The sequence below is a fragment of the Ambystoma mexicanum genome, chromosome 9, assembly GCF_040938575.1.
Source record: "Ambystoma mexicanum isolate Mex_15411 chromosome 9, UKY_AmexF1_1, whole genome shotgun sequence".
Lineage (NCBI taxonomy): Eukaryota > Metazoa > Chordata > Amphibia > Caudata > Ambystomatidae > Ambystoma > Ambystoma mexicanum.
In genome coordinates this window covers 781,334,254-781,359,924 of record NC_090931.1, presented here as the reverse complement: position 1 = coordinate 781,359,924, position 25,671 = coordinate 781,334,254, and the positions used below count along the sequence as shown (strand labels likewise).

The following is a 25,671-nucleotide window of genomic DNA, read 5'->3' as shown; positions in this document are numbered from 1 at the left end:
TATTGTTAGCTCCCTTGTGTCTCTGCTGTCCCCCCTGTAAAGTGCTTCGTTGCCATGTCCGTGCTAAATAAATTCCCTTATTATAATAATATGAATTATTGATGAAAATTACATGTGGCAGCCCTACCTGTCTCAAGATACCATATTGAATGCAGATTAAAAAAAAATCACTAAAATGTATGTGAACTAAGTTATTGATAGATTTATTTGTGTAGTGCCTATACACAGCGTGTTTAAAAAGAGGGAAGGGAGCAAGGGAAAATACAATGACATTCTTCAAGGCGTTGTGACATTAAGAATGGGCAAATTAAACTACCGTACTAGGCCTGGCGACATTTCTGAATACTGCAAGAGCAATGATCACAAAGATGAGAAGGGGGAGGAACAAACAGTGGACTATCCTACTAGGCCTGATGACATTTCTGATGGTGGAAGAGCAATGATCACAAAGATGAAGGGGGGGGGGGACAAACATGGACTATCGTACTGGGTCAGACGACAAGTCTGATAGTATGTGGGAAGTGTAAGAGCATTGACTAAGGTGTGGTAAGGGAGCGAAGTGGGTAAGGAGGAGAAAGTAGGCAGGGAAAGAGAGGAGTGGGTATAGACTGACAATCGGAAGAGTAAGGGGAGCAGCGGTAGGGGCGACATGATTCAGATGACCAGGAGCAATATGGAGGAGAGGGGTCGGATATGGTGGGAAGAGGGATGGGGGAGACAGTGCAGGCAGTGGAGGTGCAGAAGGCATACCCAACAAACGGAGGCACGGCAGGTCAAACATGGGCTGCTCGGCACATCTAGATTCGATCTAGCAATGAGCAGGTAAAAACGTGCAGCAAACCCAAGTGAGGGCTATTGCACAAATCAACCATTTTGCCAAAACGTAGAACATCAAAACACTTAACTCAAACGCCTGATATTCTCTTGTGCTGGAAAAGGCCCCATTACAATTAATTGCATAGACGTCTAATAAAGCAATAGCTGTATGTCATTAGAAAGCACTGATGCATAATACCCCAGTTGTCCCACAAGTGTCTTACCTCAGAATTGTACAATGCAAAAAACGACTCTGTGCCACAAAAGAATCTGAAAAAAAAACTGGATGCGGGGCAGCCGGCTCACTGCCTTAAAAAAACAATTTGGCAGAAGATGGCGGTCACGTGGGCCCTGCAGTAGCATCGTGTCGTCATCTTTCAATGTAATGCAGTGCCATATTAATTCATGGAAAATACAAAAAGACTGTATTGTGAATGACAGTGTTACAATATAAAAACAGGTAGGGCTTATATGATGTGTAGTACTGAAAAAGGTGTATGTACACTTGCCAGGTAAAGATGTTTAACCTAAAAGCTCTATAAACCAGTCAATTCCAATATGGCGCCAGCTGCTGCACCCATCTTTAACTGCTGTCCCAATCACACTGGGACCTATTCAGATCATTAAATAACTATCCAACACGAAAACACTGCCAATAATTTCTTAACATGGGACATTGAGAACCCGTTGGGGAATAGCCAATAATCTGAAGCGAGAGTCCAGACTTGAATGAGACATAACCTATCAAGAATGAACAGAGGCCAATCCCTGGCCTAAGGAGCATGAAAGAGCCCGGGAAACAACAAAGGGAGAGAGTATCCCAGAGAATCCCTGTTCATGCGCCCTGGCTGATGAGGGTGGATTATGGGAGAGAGCCACTGGAAGGAAGCAGAACCTAAAGTAGACCACCAAACTGGGAGATGATCACTCTGCTTGCCGTCTATGCTTGGAGACCTTGGTTAGGGCTGTTTGGCGGGGGTCTTTGGTATGGTGCTCCCACACATTGAGGGACCTACCTGACGCATTTAGGAGAAGGGACGGAGCCAGTGGCAGGATTGCAAGTACAATATCGGCTGACTGAAAAGCACCCATCTTGAGGGGTGAGGGGGATACCGATTCAAGCAGCACATGTACACTGCAACCCAAGGTCGAGGATGAACTGCATGAATCCTGAAACCACAAGGTCTAGGAGAAACCATCTGCGATTCTCTTGAAATCCCAGGGACTGCCCTGGACCCTGAAACTTTGAGATCCAGTATGGACCAATCGGAGCACTTTAAAACAGAGGTTGTGGAGTAACAGCCACAACAATCCTGAAATCCAAGGTTCTGGAAGGGTCGCTTTTGAATCCTGAGTTAAAAGGTGCAGGAGGGTCTGCTTGAGAATAAATTTAGGTCTGACTGGGAACCAGCCCATCACTCTGAAGAAAACCTAGCTCCAGGAGAGGGCAGCTGAGAAGTCTTAACGAACCGTGCCTAGTAAAGCCCAGAAACAACCAGAACCGGAGAAGACTGGATGAGATATTGAGCACCGCCAAACCTCCACCCCCTCCCCTCCCCCACACACACACACACACACACACACACTCCCTGCCCCCAAAGCAGGGAGGCCAAGATCAGGGACCAGACTGAGTAACCGAGGCACTAGCCTACCCAAGTGAACATGATATTGGTGATATTGGATAAGGGATCGATCTATAAAGATTAGGTTGTGAAGTTTCTGATGGGTCAATCCTTGTACCGTTTGTTTAAGGTAGGGGCGCCAGAAGGCTAAGGACTCATCAAGCTTAGGTTTTGAACATTTATTAGACCGCTCTTATGGAGAGACTTTTGTTTGGACCAGGATATCTCGAGGAGGTGTCACACCTGAAGAAGACTCCACTTTGTTGACCCATCCTGCAGAGTCCTTTATAAGTTTTAGTTCTTTCGCCTAGAACCCATAGGCAGTCATCCAAGCCTTATCTGAGATAGAGCTTGAATAAAGCCCTCCACGGATTTGAAACCTTATTACATTTCATGTCTGTCATTTGTTCAGCCATACAAGTTTCTAAATTGGGTTCCAATGAGCACGAGCTAAAACTAGCTCCTGGATGTCGGGCATCACTGAGCAGGTATGAGCTACTGCTGTGGAACCAGGAGAGAGTAGACTGTGCACCGCAAATCTAACTTCTGCAGGCGAGGCAAACTTTACATCTCTGCCCATTATACATGATCCATTATGTTAAAATGTTTACTAGATGTGTCCCAGTTCTTTATTACATTAACTTGTTTGTAAGGCACCAGCTGGACTGGGGGGCCAAAAGTAGCTCCTGGTAGCTGTTGCTTTCAAGCTAACTAGGCTCTCCAAGGCTAGAAGCAGGAGCTAAATATCAGCTCCTGGCAATTTCGAACCATGCGCTTACCCTACCAGAGTATCAGGTAATATTTTCGCCAGCAAAATGTGTAATGTGTGGTTTTCCCCACCCTGCGCTTGTGCTGATTGGAGCCCTGCAATCCAGAGGATGACGATCATGAAATAAGGACTTCGATGTCTGATGTTTCCTCTAAACCTGGTTCCTGGGTTGGGACGCATGTTGCATACCTGTAGTAGATCAGGCACAGCATCGAACCTGTAGAGTGTGTTGGAGAGATCTAAATATTAGACAAAAGAGGCAGTGGGGATAGTAGTCAGGGACACTGCAGGTGTAGTTTCCAAGGTGGGGAACAAGACCAGCAGGAGAAAAGGACTTGATTGCTGCTGTAGAATGCTTGAAAAATGTATTGCTGCTTTGTGGAAGGGAGATGGTGGGGCAAGGAGTTCCACAAATGCCCCCTATCCCCCCTCTTTTTCCTGCAGCAGGATGAAGGAACTGTAAAAAGGTTGTTGTTAGAAGATTGCAGGTTTCTGGAAGGCTGGTAAAGGTGAATGATGTCTTGTGGGTAGAGGAGATTGAAGGTAAGATTGGCATTTTGATCTTGTTTTTGGCTGCAGCTGGAGGCAGGGCATGCTTCTCAGACGAGTGATGTCTGTTTATACTAAAGATCAGTCGGCCATTCGGGTTCTTCACCTTTTGAAGACTATCCATTCGGCAGGCAGGGAGCCATCTACACAGAGAATTGCAGTTATTCCTCCTTAAGGCAACCTGTGCTCCCCTTGCCTATTTTTCCTCCTGAGGGATGCACAGTGACTATTTCATAGTTTCTTCGTCCGGAATGAATTATTGACCACCGTGTTATTTGGCAATTCAGGTTCATGCAGGCGCCACAAAACCTCACCAAGATTTCGTACCTCGTGCTTGATGGGAACGTGGAAGGCTGGCCGAGTGCGTATTCACTTATGTTAAATGGGCTCCATTAGCAGAATTCCGGTCAAGGCTTTGTTGAGCTTCAGACTAATGGCGCCTGTCTATAGATGGCAGAAAACTGTTAGCTGTCCCCTGAGATAAGGCTGCTTTTTCTTGTCTGCCAGAGAATGAAGGAGGACGTGGTGAATCATTTAGGTATCTATCTGGTCATTGCATCGACAGCCAAAGCGACAGCCAAAGCGTCTAAAAAAAAAAAGCATCTAATGCATTTTTTTTGATGATAAAGGGTTTGGTTTAATAAAAATGGGTTTTTAAGGTTAAAAAAAAGAGGGGGTGGACCCCCCCATTTAAAATAAATAAATAATGCATTCAATGCTTTTTTTTTTTTTTAGATGGTATGGCATTAGATGATTTGGCTGTCGATGGAATGACTATAAACCATCATTTACAGGGTCAATTAATAGGTGGATGTAAACGTTCAGTAGCATTGATGAGCGGGCCGAGCCTTGGTGAACTCCACAGGGCACTTCGCTTGGTGGGCAGATGAAGATAACTTGTTGTGGTGGTTATCTGCTTATTACGGTTGGGTGGTATTTACCTCTGACGGCAGTCCTGAAATACCATCTGTGATGTTTTCAGTAAGGTTTTATCATGGCCTCTGCACCAGGGAGGGCCTGTTCAGCACTTGAGAACTTATATTAACCCTCCAGCACGCACAGACATGTGGTCTGTGTTGTTGCTTTATGTTTTTGCTACGTGCATGTGATTACCAAATAACATGCCACTTCTTTTTTTTGGTCTGTTACCAGCCCACCCTTGGCATAAGCCTGTGCAGATGGCTTGGTGACACCATACACCTGCAGACCTCTAGATGTACCCCGAGGTTCGAGGGTTCCATCGAGGACAGAGTTGAAGTCCATTGTAGTCCGTGCCACTCCTTTGGATTATGATGGCACCGATTGTTTGAAGTGCACAAAGCCTCGGGAATATGTGAGAGTGACTCTGTTATAAAACTTGAGTGATTTATTAGTGTGTGTATCCTCTAGTGTGCTGTGTAACTCTGCAATAGGAGTCGGAGGTCCAATTGTCATCAGCGGTCTTCACGAATATCTCCTTGATACTCCCCAGCCCGGTGCTGCGTTTCCAGTAAACCTAAGTCTGAAACATTGCATCCCTTGTGTACATAATGATGAGAGTACTTGTCGCATCAAGAGACGGTCTTGAGGCCGTCTTGCAATTTTAGCCAGAGGATGCAGTGTACTGTGCGAGGCTAGATCTACAGCAAATGGCGCCATGATGCTAGTGAGCAGTTGGGCAACACTGCGCCACAGGAACAAGAATTAGGTGGGCGGAGTGTTCTTGGCACCCTGACAGTTGTTGGCTCTGCCGTCTTCGTTTTAACATTTCATTAACGTAGAATTAAGAGGACGTACATGGTCGGGCTGAGTAGACCGATTTTGTAATTTCATTGCAGCTGAGGTGAGATGTGACATGGCAGAGAATTAATGGGGCCGGGGGTGTGAAGCAGAAAAGTGGTTTGTGAGCAGCCGCCTGCTTGCTCAGAATAAGGGCTTCATACTGGTGATTCCTGACTGCTTTCTGAGTAGCCCGATTGACTTCACCAGGAGTGCTGGGTTTTAATTACATATGATGGCACTGTACAGCAAACGGTGAAGTGTATAAACAGCACTTGAAGTATGACTGTAGCTTGAATTCCTCACAGCACCCATACTTACACACCTGTTTATACATGTTGTACTCTGCTTAGAAATATGCTCTGAGTTTGTGACTTTTGTAGAAGCCTGTACAGTGCAGTTAATGTATTGAGCTGGCAGAGCTATGCTGAATGGTTCCATGACCTTATGGTCGGCTGTAGTGTATCTGCACAGCCCTGGAATATATTAACTTTGGTTCAGCGGTTCACTTTCGGAAGGCTGCTGTTTTGTGACCTGTTTATTGTATTTGTACTGCACTGCGCAAAGTACACACGCATCACTTGATACATGATCAGATTTTCTCAATTGCAATCCAATGTATTGACTTTGTAGCTGCTGTTGTTGCTGGCTGGCAATCTTGTTAGGTTCTTCAACGATTCTGAGAGTGGGTAAAGAACCAGTGTGCTGTCCCCCAATCAAAGCTGTTAAACGCCTTTCTGCAGAGGGTGATGGGGATGGCCTGCAAACTACCGTCAGACAGGTGTGGGGTGAGAAAACAGTTTTCTTTCTCTGTGAGGTGCCAAAAGTAATGGCACCATGCAGCTGTCTGTTCGGGTGCAGTGCCTTGGGCTGTTGGTGGGCTTCGACTCCGGGAAGCTACCTTGTCCACAACCTTGCCCTGAGTAAATCTTTGCTTTGACCATATTGTTTACTGTTCATAGGTCTCCTGTTCAAAGTTAAAGAAAGGGCCCCTGACATTGAAATTCTCCAATATCCAATCAGGATCTTCTGCTACTCATTTCTTTCCATAATGCAGCATTTCCCGTTTTCATGGCCTTTTGGCACTGCCAGTGGCCAGACAGCGAGATATAGTTATTTTGTTTTAGGTGGACCGCTTTCTCTCTCTCGCGCACACACACAGGGTGCAAAGAATCGAGAGATGAGGGGATTTCCCGACGTTTTATTTTTCTAGAATTGCTTCATAATATCTAGCAATCGTTTAAGATTGTGGTCATTTAAAAATGTTTACAAATTTGTGTGAGGGTGTTTTTAAAAAAAGTTTTAATTTGCAGGGAGGCTAGCTCAGTGGCAAGTGCAGGTCTTGGAAGCAAGACCACGCTGAACGACACGGGTTTGAATCCCGGATCCGTTCTTAAAATTGACCTCTGGTATAAAGCGTGTTTATAAATACCTGGACTTGCACGATCCGAATGTACAAGGCCTAGTAGGATCCTTCCCCCATTACCCTCTTTCTTTGTTGCGCCTTGAGAAACACACGTGCATAGGCGCATTTCAAATTAAGAATAATAAATAAAAAAATTAAAATATGAATGTGATCATCTCTTGTGTAGAAAAAATAAACAATATATTAAAGTTTCTTTTAATTTAACCAATTGTTGAAAACAAGCACTTTTTTATTTTTTTAATTCAAGGTTATCTAGTAAGCCAATGCCAGTAGGCGCACAAGGCTTGCCAATCAGGTTGCCCTGGTGGAGAAGAGCTCCTTTTTGCTTCATCCCTCCCGCAGTGCTTGCGTTGTGCACTTCTCGCTTGTTTTTATTTATTTGGGTTTTACACAAGGTACTGTGACAAATTGACTTCTGCCCTTCAGGAGTATCCGGATGAGTAGCGGCTAAAGCGCCTACTCGGCCTTCACATTTGTACAAACCAAGAGCGAACACTATCCTGGTAAAACAGGCATGGTTAAGCGATGTACCTCCTTCACCTTTTGTGGTAACGTGGGCCGAGGAAAGGCTATACCCTAAATAGGAGCGTGATTGTAGTTCAGCCGCGACCCACACAACAAAGTCAAACAGTCCAAAATAAAGGAATGTCTAATCAAGCTTCTATAAAAATATATGTACTTGAATAAAACGCACCATGTACGTTAATACCTAACTAGAAAAACACCCACAAACCCCACCGATGAGGAAAGAATGCAGAATAAGCAAAGATGGCAAGATGGAGCACTCCGAGTAATGGGGGTGTAAGGCAAGTAGTAACCACAATGTTATTTAAAAGGATATGCTCTTGGATCAAAGTTACCTAACCAGTCTGTAGGGCCCAAAAATGGACAAAGACAGGAAGTTAGCAGCAGATAGTACATTTTTTGCATTGCTTGGTGGTTTGGCAGTGCCGAACCAGACTTTTTGGTGCTGTGTGAGCGATTCCAAAACACTAAAATCCTGGCTGTCTTGTCCCAATCCACGGGCTCTGGGACAAGATGGTTCCTTTTCCTTGCTCAAAAACACTGAGGAGGCCGGCACACATCTGCAAGGGTCCTTCAATATGGCGAGTCCTGGGTACTGCTGTGGCTGGCAGAGTAGCAGGTCTTGCTCCAGCAGCAGGTCATTCATCGCGCTGCTGCGAGACACATTCCAGGGACAGAATGGGTCCTGGTTCTCAGGCTAACAAACAAATAGGAGTGTGGTATATAATAGCAGGGGTCCTTCAGCACAGTAAGGTCCTGGGTACTGCTGTGGCAAAGAGACCAGTCTTGTTCCAGCAGCATGTTCAACCCCAATCGTCCCTGGGGTGGCTGGGGGGGACAGAGCTTGTCTCTGCCTTGGAACACCTGTCTACACCTCACCACTGGAGGACTTTGGAAAGGACTGCTCTCCCAACAGGGTCAAACAAAATCTTCTTCATGGATTGATGTCTGAAAGATGATTTCAACGAAGTGGTGGTAAACCCCTTCACTTAAGGCGAAAGCCCTCCGGTGATTAGCCTGCTTTTGAGGTCTAATCCCTGTTCTTGAAACAAGTGGACTTTGCCTACTGACATCACAAGTGCTTTGAGAGGGGGGCAGGAAGGAGAGATGGATGCAGATCGAAACAAGGTCGTGGAACCTTACTCCAGCTGTACAGAGCTCCCCCTTTCTACACTAACCCTGCCCCATTCCCCATATAATCAAAGGCCTTTCGATCTGCTGCACCTTTGTGAGGCCAAGACATTTGTGAACGGTGTTGCAAAGAATTCTGTGTATCCCTCACTGAGACCCTGCCTAAAGTCTCTTCCCAGGTGGTATGGGTAAGGCAGTTCTTCAAGATCCAAACCCTGGGGGTGGTGTACTGCGGTAGGATCACCTGGGAGGAGAGACAGCCCAGGGTGGTGAGGAGATTCCGTGGGATGAGACAGTATTTTTTCCTCTGATAGGAAGATTCATACCACTGTACCAAAAGAGGTTTGGGCTTTACTGTCATTGTAATATCTCTCAACCTCATACTAGATCTAATGTTGTGAACCCCAAGGTTATAAAAGCAGAACAAACTGAACCTAAAGAAAGATACTTTTCGGTATGCCGAACTAAATACAGCCCTCAATCCTAAAGGTACAATGTTAGGGATTATGGAAATGTTGTCTCACTAATCCATCTTCCTCTGTAATAGCTAATCACACAGCCCCTCTGTTAAAAACCTTAAGGGAATGAACTCCACCCTTCCAAGCAATTTAAAAGAAGAAAAAAACTAACTTTGTTGGAAGAAACTACAAGTCCCAGAATCCTAGAGGCACTGAGAGGAGGAAGAGCGCTGAAGAGGCATGCAGATGTAGCAGTCGGGCAATTAAGCCTAGTAGGCATTGCAGTAGTGAGGCAATGAACTAATACCCCACACCTGAAGCCTATCACTAAAGCAGGTAGTTCTAAAAGGTCCCCTCAGGAATGGAGGAGTAGAAGGAGCTAGAACAAGAGCTGGAAGGCTAATAGTAGTAGTAGTAGCAGTAGCAGCAGAGAAGAAGCACGAGTCTGGCAAATCGCAAGGAAGTTGGAGCACAGAAGGGACGCCGTAACGTCCCAAGGCCAGAAGCAGAAGGCAAGGCGAGGGTCTCGGGAGGAAAAGGAACTCTCGATTCAAGTGGCCGGACCAGAGACACCTGTGCAGGAAATGGATGTAGGTCCCCCCAGCGAGCCAGAAGCAGCAGAAGTGGTAGTAAAAGTCAGGAAAGCGGTGAAACCTGCTACGCGAGTGTCTATGAAGCCGGTGAGTGAAGCACAGCATTCTAACACTTTGTGCAAGCCTTGCCGGCAACTGTATCCAACTCCTAATTGAGTTGCATATGACTTTATGCAAGCAGAAGTTGTTTGTTATATTCAAAGGATTGTTCACAACAGAATTGTAGCACTCGAGTATGCCTTAACAATCTGATAGTCACTTGAGAGCTGAAGTTATGGTACTCCATTGTTGAACTCTTTAAAGACTGGTGCAGATTAACGGAATGGTTGCGTGTCCTTAATTTAGAAGGAACGCTCCTTACACCATTGCCGAATACCTGATCTTGACCATACTTACGTTACAAGTAAAGTTTGAAAACTACATAAAAAGAGGTTGTGCGTGCCTAATTGTAATTTCCAAAGGAAGTCAGAACTGTATCCTTGCTGTTAAACAGAATACAATTCTCTATTCAACTTTAAAGCTATAAATCTACTTAAAGAGAGGATCCAATTGTGTTTTTAACTGAAAGACTGAACACTGTATCCAGAAGTGACATTCTTTTAATTTTTACAGAGTAAAGAATCTAAACCATCGAGGAGAACCATTACCCAAGCAAAAAAGCACCCGCTTTTTATAGTGAAACCAACCTTTCTAAGAATTAATGGGTCATTTACTTGCACTGTGAAGTCGTTAACCCTGAAGTGGCCTAAGATACAAGTGTACCCTTGTTACCTGAAGCTGAGACAGTGGCACTTAAGCTTCTGGATAATTCCTTAGGGGGATGACCGGCAAAGGTGTGAGTGAAGCTGGGGAAGGGGAATTGATGCTTGGGAAGAATACAACCTGCGGTGCCAAAGACTGATGAAGCTGAAGAGAAGTGAGTCTTGGGAGCAGAAGCAGTAGTAGTGGTAATCATGGTAGTTGGACAGGTGAGCGAGGCAAAGAGGCTGCCCCTTTTGAGAAAGACAGTAAAAGGAAGAGTGCCTTGCTTACCTGAAGAGGTTGAAATGTTTTCAAAGCCTATCGAACATTTCAAAAGTACTGAGCAGTAGTACTTAAACTGTGGTGGTATACTAAGTTGTCAGAGGCTGTAACAGTGAAGTGGTCTGAAGCAGTAACGTACTGTGGGCCAAAGGTGACTGTTCTCATAGTACCAACAGTGGAAGTGGCTGTGGAAGTAGGAGCAGTAGCACAAAGAAAGCATCCTAACAAATATACCAATGTAAAGTTGTAACCAAAGAAGCCCTTAAGAACTGTGTATTATTGACATTGAAGAATATGACACCTTCAGTTATCTCGAAGAAGAGACCATTTATTATAACCAGGGTTACCATTGGTGCGATTTCTTTGTTGTAAGGGAATCTTTTTATCCAGGAACAAAGAGTTGTTTCCAGTGGATTTTTGTTTGATGGACCTTTTCTTGACTTGGAACTGAGCTGGCTCAAAACCTTTCTTTTCTTTTGATGAACTTTTTGAGTTGACTTTGAATCCCGGGAAGGGATCTTACCCAGGAAAGGAGGTCATTCAGACATTGGGCCTCATTCCGAGGTTGGTGCTAGCCATGGCGCTATTAGCGCCATGACTAGCACCATTACCGGTACCGTGTCCGCCCTGGTTCAATGGGGAGTTACCGGTCTGAAGTCCCTTTGCGGGTCCCGTCCTTAACGCCTGCTAAAACCAGGCTTTAAGGAAGGACCCGCAAAGGGACCTCGGAATAGGGCGCAAAGGGATTAACGGCACCGGTGTCATTACCGTTGCCCGGTATCCCTTTGCACCCGCGTCGTAATGAGGCCCATTGTGTTAATATTGTTAATTGGATTGTTTGCCATACATTTTGTTTGTTGTTTAGTGTGGGAGCCAGTTTTCCCATGCTAGTGAATGTTCCCTAGCCTTTGGACTAGGTAGGGAATTCCTCTGTTGAGAAGGGCAAGTGAGGAATTTTCTTTATGTAATTTCTATAATAAAATGGCATATTTTGAGAAATCTAGAAGCAGTTTTCTGTCTTGCATTACTGACCCCTTACAGTGTGCCCTTTGATTCCTGTTTCCGCTTTTGGAGAGATTGCTGGTACCCTCTTAGGTGCCTTACACTGAAGCATTACCTGTGTATAACCGCATAATTGAGGCAATCTTCCGATTGGTAACTAAACCCTATAAAATGATGTAAAGAAAAACCACCCCTACCACCAACTGGTATGATAAAGAATGCTGACTGAATATGTAGAGCGCCAAAACCTGCAACCAAGAAGTGGTGGGACAGCTTAGGCGTAATTACAAGAACCTAATTGAAAGGAACAAACTATCTCATGTCCCATGGGATAGGCTGTTAGAAGCCATTACCAACAACGATTCTAACTGATTTTGGAAGATCATATCATAAGGAGATGTAGGTAATCTCAACAAATTAAGCACAAACGTCCACAAGCCTGAGTGGTTTAAGTATTTTAGTTCACTGTACGAAGAGTCCTGTCCCAGGTTTTCTAAAATCTTTACTATCCCCAAAAGGGTTGCGGATTCCCCAGCGAACCCTATTTTTATTCACTCTCAGAAATTCAAATTACAATCCGTTCCCAAAATCAGGAAAGGCTCCAGGCCCAGACAAAATACTGTTTGATGTACTCAAAAGTGAAAGTGTGATTTGGGGCCATGTCCTTTTGGAATTGTTCAATCTTTAAAAAATTCAGCCATAGTCCCAGTCTCTTGGACCAGGGGCCTAGATCATCCAAGTGTTTGAAAAGGGCAACAAGAATGAGGTAAACAAATTATAGACCTATTTCCCTACTTAGTATAGGTGGAAAAATCTATGCGCAGTTGTTGCTGGGACGCTTTCTAACCTGGCAAGATGCAACAATGCCGCTCACCATCGGCAGACGGACTTTCAAAGAGGCTGCAGTCCAGTGGACCAAAGTTTCAGGTTTTACCTGGCCCTATTGAAGTACATGGTCTTAAGAAAACTCAATCCCTGCGTTGTGTTGATTTCCAAGCTGTGTTCGATTGGGTCCCATGCCAGGCCCTATGTCTGAGATTGGTTATCATAGGCACCCCTTTATCATTCATTAAAGCTATTGCATCCTTATATTAAAATATTAATCTTGCAGCAGTAAGATGGTCCCTGGCAGGCAATCTGACTGGCTCCTTTCAAATTCAAAAGGTAGTCCGCCAGGGTTGTGTCCTGGCCCGACCCTGTTTTTCTTATTTGTTAATCCTCTTTTCAGTCTTTGATCATTTCAAATTGGAGGCTCCAGTCTTGGGCCGTGACAGATGGGAGTTATGACTATTTGCTGATGCCGCAGTATTCATTTCCATGACTCCAAAAGGCCTATACAAACAATGTCATTTGTTTAATGCATTTCTTCAGGAGATGGCCTGGAGATTAATATGACAAAGACAAAAACCATGGCTCTCCGTATACTGGGGGGAAAAATGCCAAAGCTTGAAATGTAGATGGAAGATTCGATTCTTGAACAGTTGATGGAGTATGATTATCTGGGCCTAACATTCAACAGTAATTGTGCATGGTCACAGCAAATAGTAAGATCAGAGGCTGCCCTTGAAAAATTATCTGATGCAATTGTTAAATTTGCATTTGGACACTGGAATGGCGCAGTGCAACCAGCATTACAACTATATGGAGCCAAAGCAAGAGCATCTGCCTTGCATGGTTACAAACTATGGGGCTTTGGTAATATTGGTAAAGTAACTAAAACGGAGAACATCTTCTTGAAAAAGCTTCTATCCCTACCGAAATCTACGCCAAATAAGTCATTAAAACTTGAGCTGAACGGGTCTAATATCGAACATGACCTGGCACTCTGGCCTGTATTATTGTGGGTAAGAATCCGATACTCTATGTAGTTTAATAAAAAAATCCTGAGGGGGCTAAGAGATACTCGGAACCAGCAGGGTAGATTGTCATCGTTCTTGTGCAAGCATAGCAACATTTTTGCAAAAATTAATCTATGGCCTAATCCTTCATTAATTGAGAAGGTACATAAGGCATCTTTCAAATCACGCGAAACAGAACTGGTTATAGAGCAGGTGTATGCTACCTGGCAAGGCATTAAGTAGTTGAAAAATGATTGGTCTTTGAAGAATCTTACCAAGATATTCTTAAACCTCAATTCACCAGATCACTATACAATCTAACTGGGCACCTTGCCTTTAGGACATCTAAAGAATCGATGGAATCCAAGTTTCAGTTCCCTAAGACCTCATTGCAATGACGTTATTGTGTCCCTCCGTCACTTCCTATTTATTTGTCCACTATATAGAGAGAGCCGCCTACCTGCTCCCATTAATGAAATCCTACAGGGTTTGGTTTGTCAATGATGCTCTGATCCTATGTAATGGGACATGCAATGATACAATTGTTTTTTAGCATTAGCCAACTACATACATGGAGCCTGTCTGTGACGAAATAGCTTGTATCTCAAGGCATTTAATTCTCACAAATGTTTGTTTCTGAGAATCTCTCGCTACTGAGTGCCTGACCCATATTAGAACTATTGATCTGCACCATTGCACCTAAACTTGTTTTTTTATCATTTTACCATATGCATTATGATTTGTATTTCTGTTTGTTTTTTAGGTTGGGTTGCTAGGATCAAGATTGGCTTCTTTTTGATATCTGTAATCTTAAAGTGAATCCTTATTTTAAATTTGTTAGGTTTTAACTTTTTAAAGTGATGCTATGTGCTGTATTTTATCTATGCTTTTTATTTTTTTTTAAACTTTTCTTTATTGGCAAGAAGTAGCAGCCGATACAGTGTAGTTTAGCATATTGACACACATTTCACAATACAGCATGGGTTATGGCGTGCAAATATTACAGAGGGAAATATAGAGTGCATTCAGCGGATACCTGTGGTAGAGGCGTGCTTCATGTAACAATGTCGGCCCCCTGATCAGGAGAGGGAGGGGAGGACAAGAGCTCCAGGTCCACCTTATTGTTCAGGTAACTACAAAACTCTGTCCAAATGTATTTAGGGCGAGCATGACTAGGCAGCATTTTAACATAGTCTTCTTCACAGGATTGTGTCCAGGTGAGGGCCTTGAGCCACATCTCCAGAGAGGGAGGGGACCTGCGCTTCCAGCACTGCAGAATGCATTTTTTGGCCACACTCGCCGCCACATTCAAGAACTTGGCCTCCCGTTTCGGTTCAGTCCCTTCCCAGAGCCCAAACAGGAGAGGCAGGGGTTCAGGATCAACACGGAACCCCACTATTTCAGAGAGGGCATCGAGTACCGCGTTCCAGAATGGGGCCAGCGCCCGGCACGACCAGAACATGTGCGCATGGTCCGCGTCGCTAGCCCTACATCTCTGACATGGGTGCGATTGATCTCGGGCGAATTTTCCAATCCCATAAGGGGTGTAGTACAGGCGGTTGAGCAGCTTGTATTGGATACACCTAACTCTAGAGTTAAGGGAAACCTTGCAGGTGTGCATGCACATTTTGGACCACATATCATCTGTGATGTCTAACCCCAGGTCCCGGCTCCAGGCATCCCGGACAGTGTGGGGGGGTTCAGCAGCCCGTGCCATCAACATTTTGTATAAGTAGGATACAATACCCCTACAACCCACAGAATTGGCTATATAGCAGACCTCGGGGGATTCAGGGGGTTCGTTCGGGTATGAAGGCCACAGGCCCTGGACCGCCGCCCTAATGCGGAAGTATTGCAGCATTTCTAGTGGGGATCTGCAGTGGCCAGGCCTCCACGTCTCAGGGGTGATGAATTTCCCGTCGGGGAACAGATCAGAGAATGATCTGTATCCCAGGTCCGACCAGTGGCGTATAAGGAGTTTATCCTGTGTGGGGGGGGGGGCCCGGGAAAGACCAGAGGGGAAGCCATTTGTAATACGGGGGGAGTCCAAGCCAGGTGTCAGGATCTGCCGCCATGCTTTGATAGTGGAGGCCACTGGGTCGGCAGGGGCGTGCGTCTGATACGAGTGAAATAGAATTAGGGACATGACATTCACCTCCTCAGTTTCTAGAATTTCGAGTTTAACATGCGGGGGGGGGTACCTGGTGGTGATACCAATACGTAGCATGTTGGGCTTGGGCCGCCGCCCAGTACTGGGTGAGGTCAGGAGCTCCGAAGCCCCCCCTCTCGTAAGGGAGGGTCATGTGCATCCACTTCCTGCGCACAGCGCCCGAGTGCCAAAGGAAACGGGCGAACTCAGAGTGTAGGTCCGCAAAGTATTGTTTCCCTGGCCAAAGAGGAACATTAGCGAACACATACAGGAGTTTAGGCGCGATGATCATTTTAATTAGGGATAGTCTCCCTGATAGTGAGAGGGGAAGGTTCTGCCATCTCTCTATTCTGGTACGAGCGTACTGCGCGGCGGCCCCATAGTTATCAGACACCAACGAGGCTTTCGAGAGGGCCACATGGACCCCTAGGTACTTGATGCCCCTGGGCGCCCATTTGAGAGGAAATTCACATGCCGGCTGGGGGGTAGCAGGAGTAAGGGGAAGGATTTCTGATTTAGAATAATTTATGGTGAAGCCTGAGAATGTGCCAATTTTAATGATTTCGCGTATGAACGGGTCGATGTGGGCTGAGGGGTCTCTGACGTATAACAGCACGTCATCTGCATATAGTGAGATAATTTCGGGGGTGTCACGGAGGCGAATCCCTCTGCGCACGTGGTTGTTTCGCACGCTATCAGCCATGGGCTTGATGGCCAAAGCGAATAACAAGGGAGAGAAAGGGCACCCTTGCTGCGTCCCCCTGTGGAGGGAGAAGGGAGCCGATAAGCGGGAATTGACCAGGACTCTGGCTACCGGGTTCGTGTATAGTAGTTTAATACAGGACAGCATGTATGGGCCAATCCCCATCTTTCCGAGCACCGCCCACAGATATTGCCAAGAAACCATGTCGAACGCTTTTTGGGCGTCCAATGTCACGGCTACAGCGTTGGCTTGGGGATCAATTCTGGAGATGACATTAAACAGCCGTCGAATATTTAAGGCAGTTGAGCGGGCAGGCACAAAACCGCTCTGGTCAGGGTGTATTAGATATTTCATGATGGGGTGGAACCTGTTTGCAATGATTTTGGCAAAGATCTTGTTGTCGGTGTTGATGAGGGATAGAGGCCTATAGGATCCGCACTCATCTGGGGGTTTGCCCGGCTTGGGGAGCACGGTAATGACAGCCTCCCGCAGAGACCGGGGGAGGGTGGCAAGGCGCAGCGACTCCTCCCAAAGCTCGTGAAGGCGCGGAGCGAGGAGAGCAACATGCTCCTGATAGAACTCAGCGGTCAGGCCATCCGGACCGGGGGCTTTCCCTTTAGGGAGGGACGAGATGACTGCAGTGATCTCGTCAAGGGGGAAGGGGGCATCTAGTTGTTCTTTGGTGTCTAGGGATAATAGGGACATTGGGATGCGGTCCAGGAGGTCGTCCAGGTCTTGCGGGCAGTGCTCGGGTTGCTGGGCATAGAGGGTTGTATAGAACTCTGCAAAGGTCTCAAGAATGGGGCGGTCGGACCAGTGTCGCACTCCATCGTTGTCTAAGATACTATCACGCACGGGCGAGACGGGCCAGAACACGGCCTGGTCTCTCTCCCTCCCCGTATTTTCGGGCCGCGATGGGGCGGGCGAGGTAGCTTATCTCGCTATGGGCAAGGGACTCGAACGTGTCTAGTTCAGTTCTAATCTGTGCTAGTATGGGCGGAGTCGGGGTGACTGCATATTCGCGCTCTAGGTCTCCGAGCCGGGTCTCGGAACGGTGCAAAGACTTTCTGATATCTTTCAGTACCCCGGCCTCCCTAGAAATGCATGCCCCTGATGAAAACTTTGAAGGCCTCCCATCTTACCCCGTCTGTTGTGTCGTGGCGTTTGTTGGTGTCAAAAAACGAGGTGATATCTGCAAGAATGTCAGCCTTGAAGACTATAACGTGTAGTGCGTCAGATTTAAATCTCCAGTTAGAATGCAGGGGTAGGGCAGGGCGCAGGGCAGTATATCCAGCGTGATCGGAGAGTGATCGGAGAGTGTGCGAGGGAGAATCTGTGAGGTGAGTGTTTTGCCCATAAGGCCCGCAGAGAGAAGGAACAGGTCAATCCTGGAGTGACTGTCATGGACGGAGGAGTAAAATGTAAACTCCTTCACCATCGGGTGGAGAGTCCTCCAGGCATCGACCAGACCAGCGGTGATCATGTGTGCAGGGAGGCGGCGGGCGGCCCTGGACAATGTTCTGGGTGCAGCCCCGGATCTGTCCAGGTCGGAGTCCAGGATGAGGTTCATATCTCCCCCCCGCCCCCCTCCCCATATGATGGGAACCCCAACATAGCCAAGGAGGATATTAAGGATATGGTCAAAGAATTCGGGTGTATCAATGCATGGAGCATATGTGTTGACCAGAAGGCACTCTGAGTTGGCCAGGAAACAGTGAAGGATCACATATCTACCCTGGGCATCGATATGACTGGCGCAAAGGGAGAACTCCAATGACTTATGAATCAAGGTAAGGACACCCCTGGATTGAGAGGAGAACACAGTGTGATATTTATTGGGGCCCCAAGCCGGGGCGAGCGAGGACGATAATTGTGCAAGGGCATGAGTTTCCTGTAGAAAGAGTATCTTGACCCCGTGCCTCTGGACGTAGGCGGTGACCCGGCGAGCCTTGGTGTAGTTGCTGAGCCCCCTGATATTCCAGGACATTAGCCTAATGGCCATTCATAGCAATTTAGGGGGGATCCGAGTAGTGTGTGTCAAGCATTGCCAAACAGATGCCGGCCACTAGTGTGGTGGCCTGATGTGTCATTACAAAAGCTGCCACTGTCTCACCTTTTTTGTTAATAAAACATCCCCAAATAACACCTCCCCCCTCCCTCACTGCCACCCCCAACCTAGCAGTGCCCAGAAACCCACCCAACTTCTCATGGCGTTCATACCAAGCCCAACGTGGCTGGTTCAACCCCCAAACCAAACAGGGGGGCAGCCCATGAGCTGAACAAGCCAAACTCGGCGTTGCAACTGCAGCGGGGGTAGCTGCTGCCGTGAACCCGGTCAACATAGTTGAACGGTGGAGTACACCAAATAATGTATAGCGGTGATTAAATTAAATCATGAGAGGAGACCGCATAGTGGGGCCCAGTGAGCAAGGGCTGTAGGGGTAGATAGTCAATGTATAGGTGCCATATATAGTGGACTACACAACTGTGACCCTCATAGCATGTCTCAGAATTTCAACAATGAGTTACGACAATAGGAGCATTCACAACAGGAGGATACATGAAGTTACAAGTAAATCAAAAAGAACAGGCGTGGTACAGATAGGTATCAAGTGTGATTCAGGCCAGTTCAATAACCAGGATCGGCTCCAGGGGCCGTGAGCTGAATATGGGCCTCAATAAATTTCACCGCCTCCTCTGGGACAGTGAAAAAGTACAGTTTATTACGGTGGTTGAGCTTCAGCCTAGCGGGGAATAACATGGCATATTCCACCTTCCTCTCTCTGAGCATCTTCTTAACTCCATTAAATTGCCTGCGCTCCATTTGAACACTGACAGAGAAGTCCGGGAAAATGCGAATGATCTGGGACTCAATTCCCCTTTTTCGCGGGCCAAGCGTAGGATGTGGTCTCTGTCCCTGTAGCTGAGAACCTTGGCTATAATTGGTCTGGGGAAGTCGCCTGGTTTGGGGCGAGGGGCCAGTGAGCGGTGAGCACGCTCAATAGTGAAGAAGGGGGAGAGTTGAGGCTCTCCCAGGAGGTCTCTCAGAAGGGCCTCGACTGCGAGTTCCATTTTGCCCTTGAGGGCTGTCTCAGGGACCCCGACGATGCGAATATTACTCCTGCGGGACCTAGATTCCAAGTCATCACACTTCGCCTTGACCTGTTTCATATCTCGCACCAAGTCCGAGACCGTATTCTGGAGCACGTGCACCTCATCCTCCGTTGTTCCAATCCTAGTTTCGGCCTCACCTAACCTGGTGCCATGCTGATCCAATTTGGTGCGTAGGGAGGCTACGTTGGCATTTATGTCTAATTTTTCGTGAAATGACGCAGAGTTTTTGGCCATGGACTCCATGAGCAACGTGAGGTCTGGCTGAGGGGGGCAAGAGGAGACATCCGAGTCGTCAGGAAGAAGGGCAGCCCCAGCCTGGTCTTGCTTGGCTAGGGCTTTAGCAAACTTGTCCATTGTCCCAGCCTTATTGGCCCCGCGTGCCTTGCCGGACATCCTCAGGGAGCGCCCCGAAGAGAGAGTGAGCAGGGAGGCAGGAATGGGTCCCACGGGGATCAGAGAAGGGCCGGCCACTGTCTGGGAGGAGAATGCAAGAAGCACCCGGGGCGACAAGTCCACTCGAGGGGCCCGGGCCGAGGCGGCCAGTAGTATCAAGCAGCAGGGTCAGGGGCGCAGGGGACCCCAGGGCACAGCGAGCGGGTGCCCCAGTAAGAGCGGAGTATTGGGCGCCCAGGTTGGCCCCAGCAGCAGGAGAGTGGACTCAGAGGGGCAAGATGAGTCCGGGGATCACTTCCCCCCTCAAAGGCAGAGGCGCAGCCCAGATACGATGCAGAGCAGGAGGGCCCGCTGCGCGGCGGCCAGAGCCCCCACCCTCCTCACCTCAGGACCACATGGGTCGAAGCGCCGGTGCTCCTCCAGGCCGCAGCAGGGCCACCAGCTTCAGAAGTGTGACCAGGCAGCATCAGGCCCCCCGGCCCCGCGCCCCGGCCGGCTGAAGGAACCAGCAGTCCAGTTGGCGGAGCCCTTGAGCTGGAGCAGGCAGCTGGATCATGCAGGGCCGCGCCGTCGCGTGGAACCAGTGGCGCAGGCGGCGGGGCGCTCGGGAGGTGTCCGCACGGGGGCCGCTCCGGCAGCCCCCACTGTTAACTTCGCCCACTGGGGGCCGGCGCCCTCCGTCCACCGAGAGGTAGGAGCGCTGGTGCCCCGCCGGGCCAGGCAACAGCTCCGGCGCGGCCCCGCAGACGCATCACGGGCCGCGGATGTTGATGGCACACGGGGGGCCGGAGGGCGGAGAGGAGGCGGCCCAGGCGGCCGCACCACGGGCCACAGGAGCGGGAACCTCGGCAGGCCGATGGAGGGGGATGGGCCACACTCGGTGTCACACGGGCCGGAGGCTCTCACAGGCGGCAGCGATGGGCCCCAACGTCCTTTTTCGCCCGAAAGCACCGCTGAGTGTACCAGCAGCAATGGGCAGCAGGATGCGTGGGGTCTCAGCGAAAAATTATCCTTCAAACCGCTGATTCCGGCGGATTCGTGTCTCGCGGGTCACGGAGCTCGAGCGCTAAGCGGCCATCTTGTCGGCTGCTCAACAGCGCCCCCCTATCTATGCTTTTATGACATGTTTCGAATAAAGTGTATTGAAAGATTCCTGTTCCCTGGCCAACTTCCTGTGAAGTGGCTGCCTCTCTGTGGAGGGGTAACGTGCCCTCACAAAAGGAACAAAGAGAGGCAACCCCCAAGCCTACATTCATGCCAGCAGTGGCACGCTACAGCCTATCTGGGGAGAATACACATCCTTTCACAGCTGCACTGATCTCTCAGGGTTGACACCTGTGATATCAAATTGATCAGGCTTGGATAACTATGAGAGATGCTGGCCCCTATGCCTTAAACTCAGGTATGGCTTATATTTAGTTTAACCTGCACCAGGACAGCAGTCTTATACTTATCGGAACAGAGGTGCATATCTTAAATGCAGCCCATGCGGTGCAGAGACTTTGCTGTCGCTGCAGCTGTCAAAGGCACCTGTGACCTCTGAACCTGCTCTGTACCACTGGTAGAGCAGGCAATGCACATCAGGATACTCAGGCCGCTGGTCACAGGTGTACCCAATGCTCAGATTGTTCTGCAAGCGTGAAATCTGTCTTTAACCAGACCTTAAAATTGAGGCTGAAAGAAGGTATTTAGAGACTGTGCAGCAAGGAGAGGGACGTCCAAAGAGGTTGGTGTGGCATGAAACCGCCCTCTTTTTTTTTTTTTTAAACTATAAAATATCGGGCGGCTCAGTTGTGTTTTACTTCAGTCAAATCTGAATGCTTTATTTCTTTGCCCTTTACCTGTCTGGGTCCTTTCTGAGCAAACCTCAATTAAGGGGCTGCGCGTTCGTCCAATACTCCTAGTTCTGAGCTTGTGTCGGCTCTACTTTAATGCTGGAGTTGGTGGGCCCGAAGTTGTACTTCTAGCCCAAGACCATGTGATAGCTGTATATCGGTTTCAAGGTGCAAAGCGGACGTTATGCAAGTTGCACACCAGAGAGGGCGCCATAAGCAAGACTTTAGTAATAGGTGCCATGTTCTCTGCATGAAGTAAATGGCTTTGGTGGCAATTGCACCGATACAATTCAAAGCTTTTCTTCAGCCAAGACGAGGATTCATGACTAAAGGGGCCTTTGTTTGGTCCAAATGCTTATCGTGTTTTATTCCACGCTGCATGTCTGGATTTTATTAATCACTTACTTCTTTTGAGGCCATCTGATGTAGGTACCCTGTCCATGCAGATTAGGTAACATTTCCCACTAAGGCTTACAAAGAAACAGGAAATGTCTTTAATTTTATGCATTTGCCATAGATTTTTTTTCCCCCTTGGTTCAGCTAAATATAAAAAAAAAATGCCAAAATGTGGAGGCCATAACAGTTTTGTATTAATTAAACAATGTTCTTTCAACGGCAGAAGGCTTTTGTAGGGCTGTGTTCTTGCCACACGTTTTCCGTGTATATTCTTTTTAGATTTGTCATTGTCGTTTGCCATGTTTTCTGTAATGTTAGAAAGTCAGACGGTTGTTCTGCCTACCTCTTTCCTAGGTGTGTGTTTTGCCACTCGCGCAATTCCTGTTTTGTTGTAGGGAGGTTGGATTGGTCTTTATGCTTTTCAATCGTATTTTTTTTTAATATTTATTTTTGTTGCATACTCCAGAGTGCTTTCAATCGTCTTCTCCTAAACCCCTCTGAATCCCTCATAGTCCTGGGGACCGCGATACTCCTGGGACACGTTACATCCTTAACTTGAAATACTCCTACAGAGCTGAAGTTGGAATATTTAGGGGAAAGGCACTTGCATACTTTATTGTTTTTAATTTGGTAACTCCTTAGCCACTAAATATTCTCATCGGGGATAACTTACTAGGCTAACTCCATTCCTAGATGTTTTCGGATAAATATTTTATTGGGGTAACACAAAGACCTCGAGGGGGACTTTTGAAAGCACACTTGGAGGAAGTGCAAGCGCTCACTCTGCCAAATGTCTGTCTCGGACCATATAGTGAGATGTGAGATGTGAGTGGCAACAAAAATGACAGCACGCTTTAGGGAGAGTGCCATCCCTAGTCCTTTCTGGCACTTGCTGAAGTCTTGATACATTTGGGGTGGTTCCTAGTAGCAGCTGGTGTAATTCTAACTAGGGGCTAAATTGCTCCCAATTTCAGTCACTTCACTATGCCTCAAGAGGAGTTGTTACTCCGGTGTGAATGGGGCAAATTAACCCGATGGCCATTTTAGAATTCCCTGGATGTAGAGCCCTACTGGCCGGTGGTCTTCATAGGTTGTGTGAATGCCTAAATGGCAGCATTCTGGAAGGAAGTGCTCTCGTGCAATTCTAAAACCTGAATATAGGGTGACTGGGATACATGTTTTTTTTGATTTTGGCATTTTACCCTCCTGATCTGCCACCATCCTGAACTGTTCTTGAAGACGTGGGTGTTGGTATATAGCATGATAATTGAGTGGTGGCTGCGCCCTTGGCTGGTTTTGATTAGTGCCCGATTACCAGACTACCCACTTGTAAAGTGTGCTTTTAAGGGTGGGCTGTACTCTATTTTCATCTTTTTCTGCTTTATCCGATCATTGTATCAGATGTATCGGTTTTAATTTGTGGTTTATAAAGATTAATGGCTGCACAGAAGTGCTCAATAATAACTGTGAAAATAACCTGGCTAACCAAGACCTATGAAAATCCATCATGGTTATTTCAGAGTCCTGCTAGTGCATGCTCCGCCTTTCATCCGCTGGAGCGTGATAAAATAGCCATTGATCTAAGGAATGCTAACATAGTTAGATGGTCCGGACATCCTGATTACTCCGAGGGGATAGTAATGGCTCGGGCAGAGCTGGTTGCATGGCATGTTGGCCTGACTCTACATTACATTCTTCTGGTCATTGCAATGCCAATACCTCTGAAGACGCCGTGTTAAATGGGGGAGGCATCCTTAAAGGTCAGTCAGTATGGCCTGGCAGGAGTCTGTCAACATGTTTACCACTGAACGTGATCAAATGTCGCTAAAGCTGGTAATATCAGATGCCCAATATCATTGGGCAGGTGCCTCAGAGGTGGGCTGGGCTAGTCTGTATGACACCAGTGTTATTGAGGTGGATAGTGTTCTACAAACCAAGTCTCGTGATTGGTACTTTCTGAAAGCCCTAGAGATGGGGTAAGATCTGTTACATTTTGGGTGCGCCTGAGTCAAACTTCCATCCAGAAAAGGCATCAAAGGGCTAACGTTTAGTTGGATGATGCTGAAGGGAGAAAATGTTTGTTCAACACAAACAGTAAAGTGGGATATCCGGGCACTTTTCCCGCAGTAAAGAGAAATGAGTTAATCTGACGCGAGCTCCGAAATTATTAAAATCTAGTATTGCTGTGGAGAGTCGGACACACTGTTTTTGCCTGGCCCAGCATTCCAACTTTGAGGCTTATGTCCCAACTGAGTGCTATTCATTTTAACAACTTTTAGCAAAATCACTATCGGACCATTTATTTATTTGAGTTCTCCCTTATTTTAATTGTGTTAAATGTGTTTTTCTTCTCACTAAAATACAGTTTCTGAAAGGCTTGAAATGACGAGGGCATTTGTTCGAGTGTATTTGTGGTGCATATTTCGCTCTACTCGCTTAGCGCTGGCCTCGATTTAGCAAGATGGCTTCCTGTCTAACGTGTTACGGTGCTTGCTGCAGACATCGCCTCAGAATCGGGGCGGCATGCGTTGGAAAGCCGGCTTCTGCCAATGCCAAGGCTCTGCTAGTGCAGGCACCGTGATTATGCGAGGGAACGCCAGGGCTGCACTCCTTGCCAGTAGTTTCAGAGGAAGTCTAGTCCTGCTGAGTCTTGCGAATTACTGTGCCAAAGAAACCCAGCATGTGGCGCAGAAAGTTCCTTTTTAATAAACATGTACATTTTGTACAACAGTTAAGTTGCAAATGTAGATGCAGCATATCAAGGATCTAGTTCTATTTTCTCCACTTGTCCCCTTTAGGGTTTTGATTTTCCTAGTCATCGTGGCTAAAGCCCACGCTGCAATTTTAGCTACACTGTTATAAAAAGCAAAATGCACTGAAATGAGCCAGCGTTGATCAATGGTGGAGAGTTTGTGTGCGTCATTGAAATGTATTGTTGGTGTACGATCACCACCCCTGTTCCCTGATGTGTAGTCATATTAAACAGGTTGGTGCTGTATACGAGCACTTAATAACGTTTATAAAACCAAAGCCATATATGCGCTCTCATTCACTGGTGCTGCATACCAACCATAAATAACGTTTATAAAACCCAAGCCATGTATGTGCTCTGATTCACCGTTGCTGCATACCCAAGCCATGTATGTGAGATCAATGTCACCCAGAAGTTCAATGTCATCCGAGACCTGGTGCTCTCCAGGCTTGACTATTGCAACAACCTTCTCCTGAATGTACCTTCTTCCACTCTACAACCCCTCCAGCTAATCCAGAATAGGGCTGCAAGACCTATCCTTGGCCTTAAGCCCACAGACTTCATCTCTCCTGCCCTAAATACTATTCACTGGCTCCTGGTTGCTGCACGTATTAAATTCAAATCCCTCTGCATCAAACACAAGGCTGCATGGGTCCAGGGACCACTCTATCTGCAACTTTCTATGACTAAATACTCTTCCCTCTACGTTCCTCTGGCACCAACTCATTGTGTGTAAAGCGTATCGGAAAAACAGAGAGCCGGAGGCAATTCTCTTTCCTCCCATGGAACAGCATCCCCCTTGCTCTTCTTGAGCATGAC

At 47.1% G+C, this 25,671-nt stretch overlaps 1 protein-coding gene across 4 annotated transcripts in view; it reads left to right on the top strand.

The window, feature by feature from the left end:
* STK17B (serine/threonine kinase 17b) overlaps positions 1 to 25,671 on the top strand; it is a 221,490-nt gene that overhangs the window by 1,458 nt on the left and 194,361 nt on the right. The gene's annotated exons all lie outside the window — the stretch shown is intronic.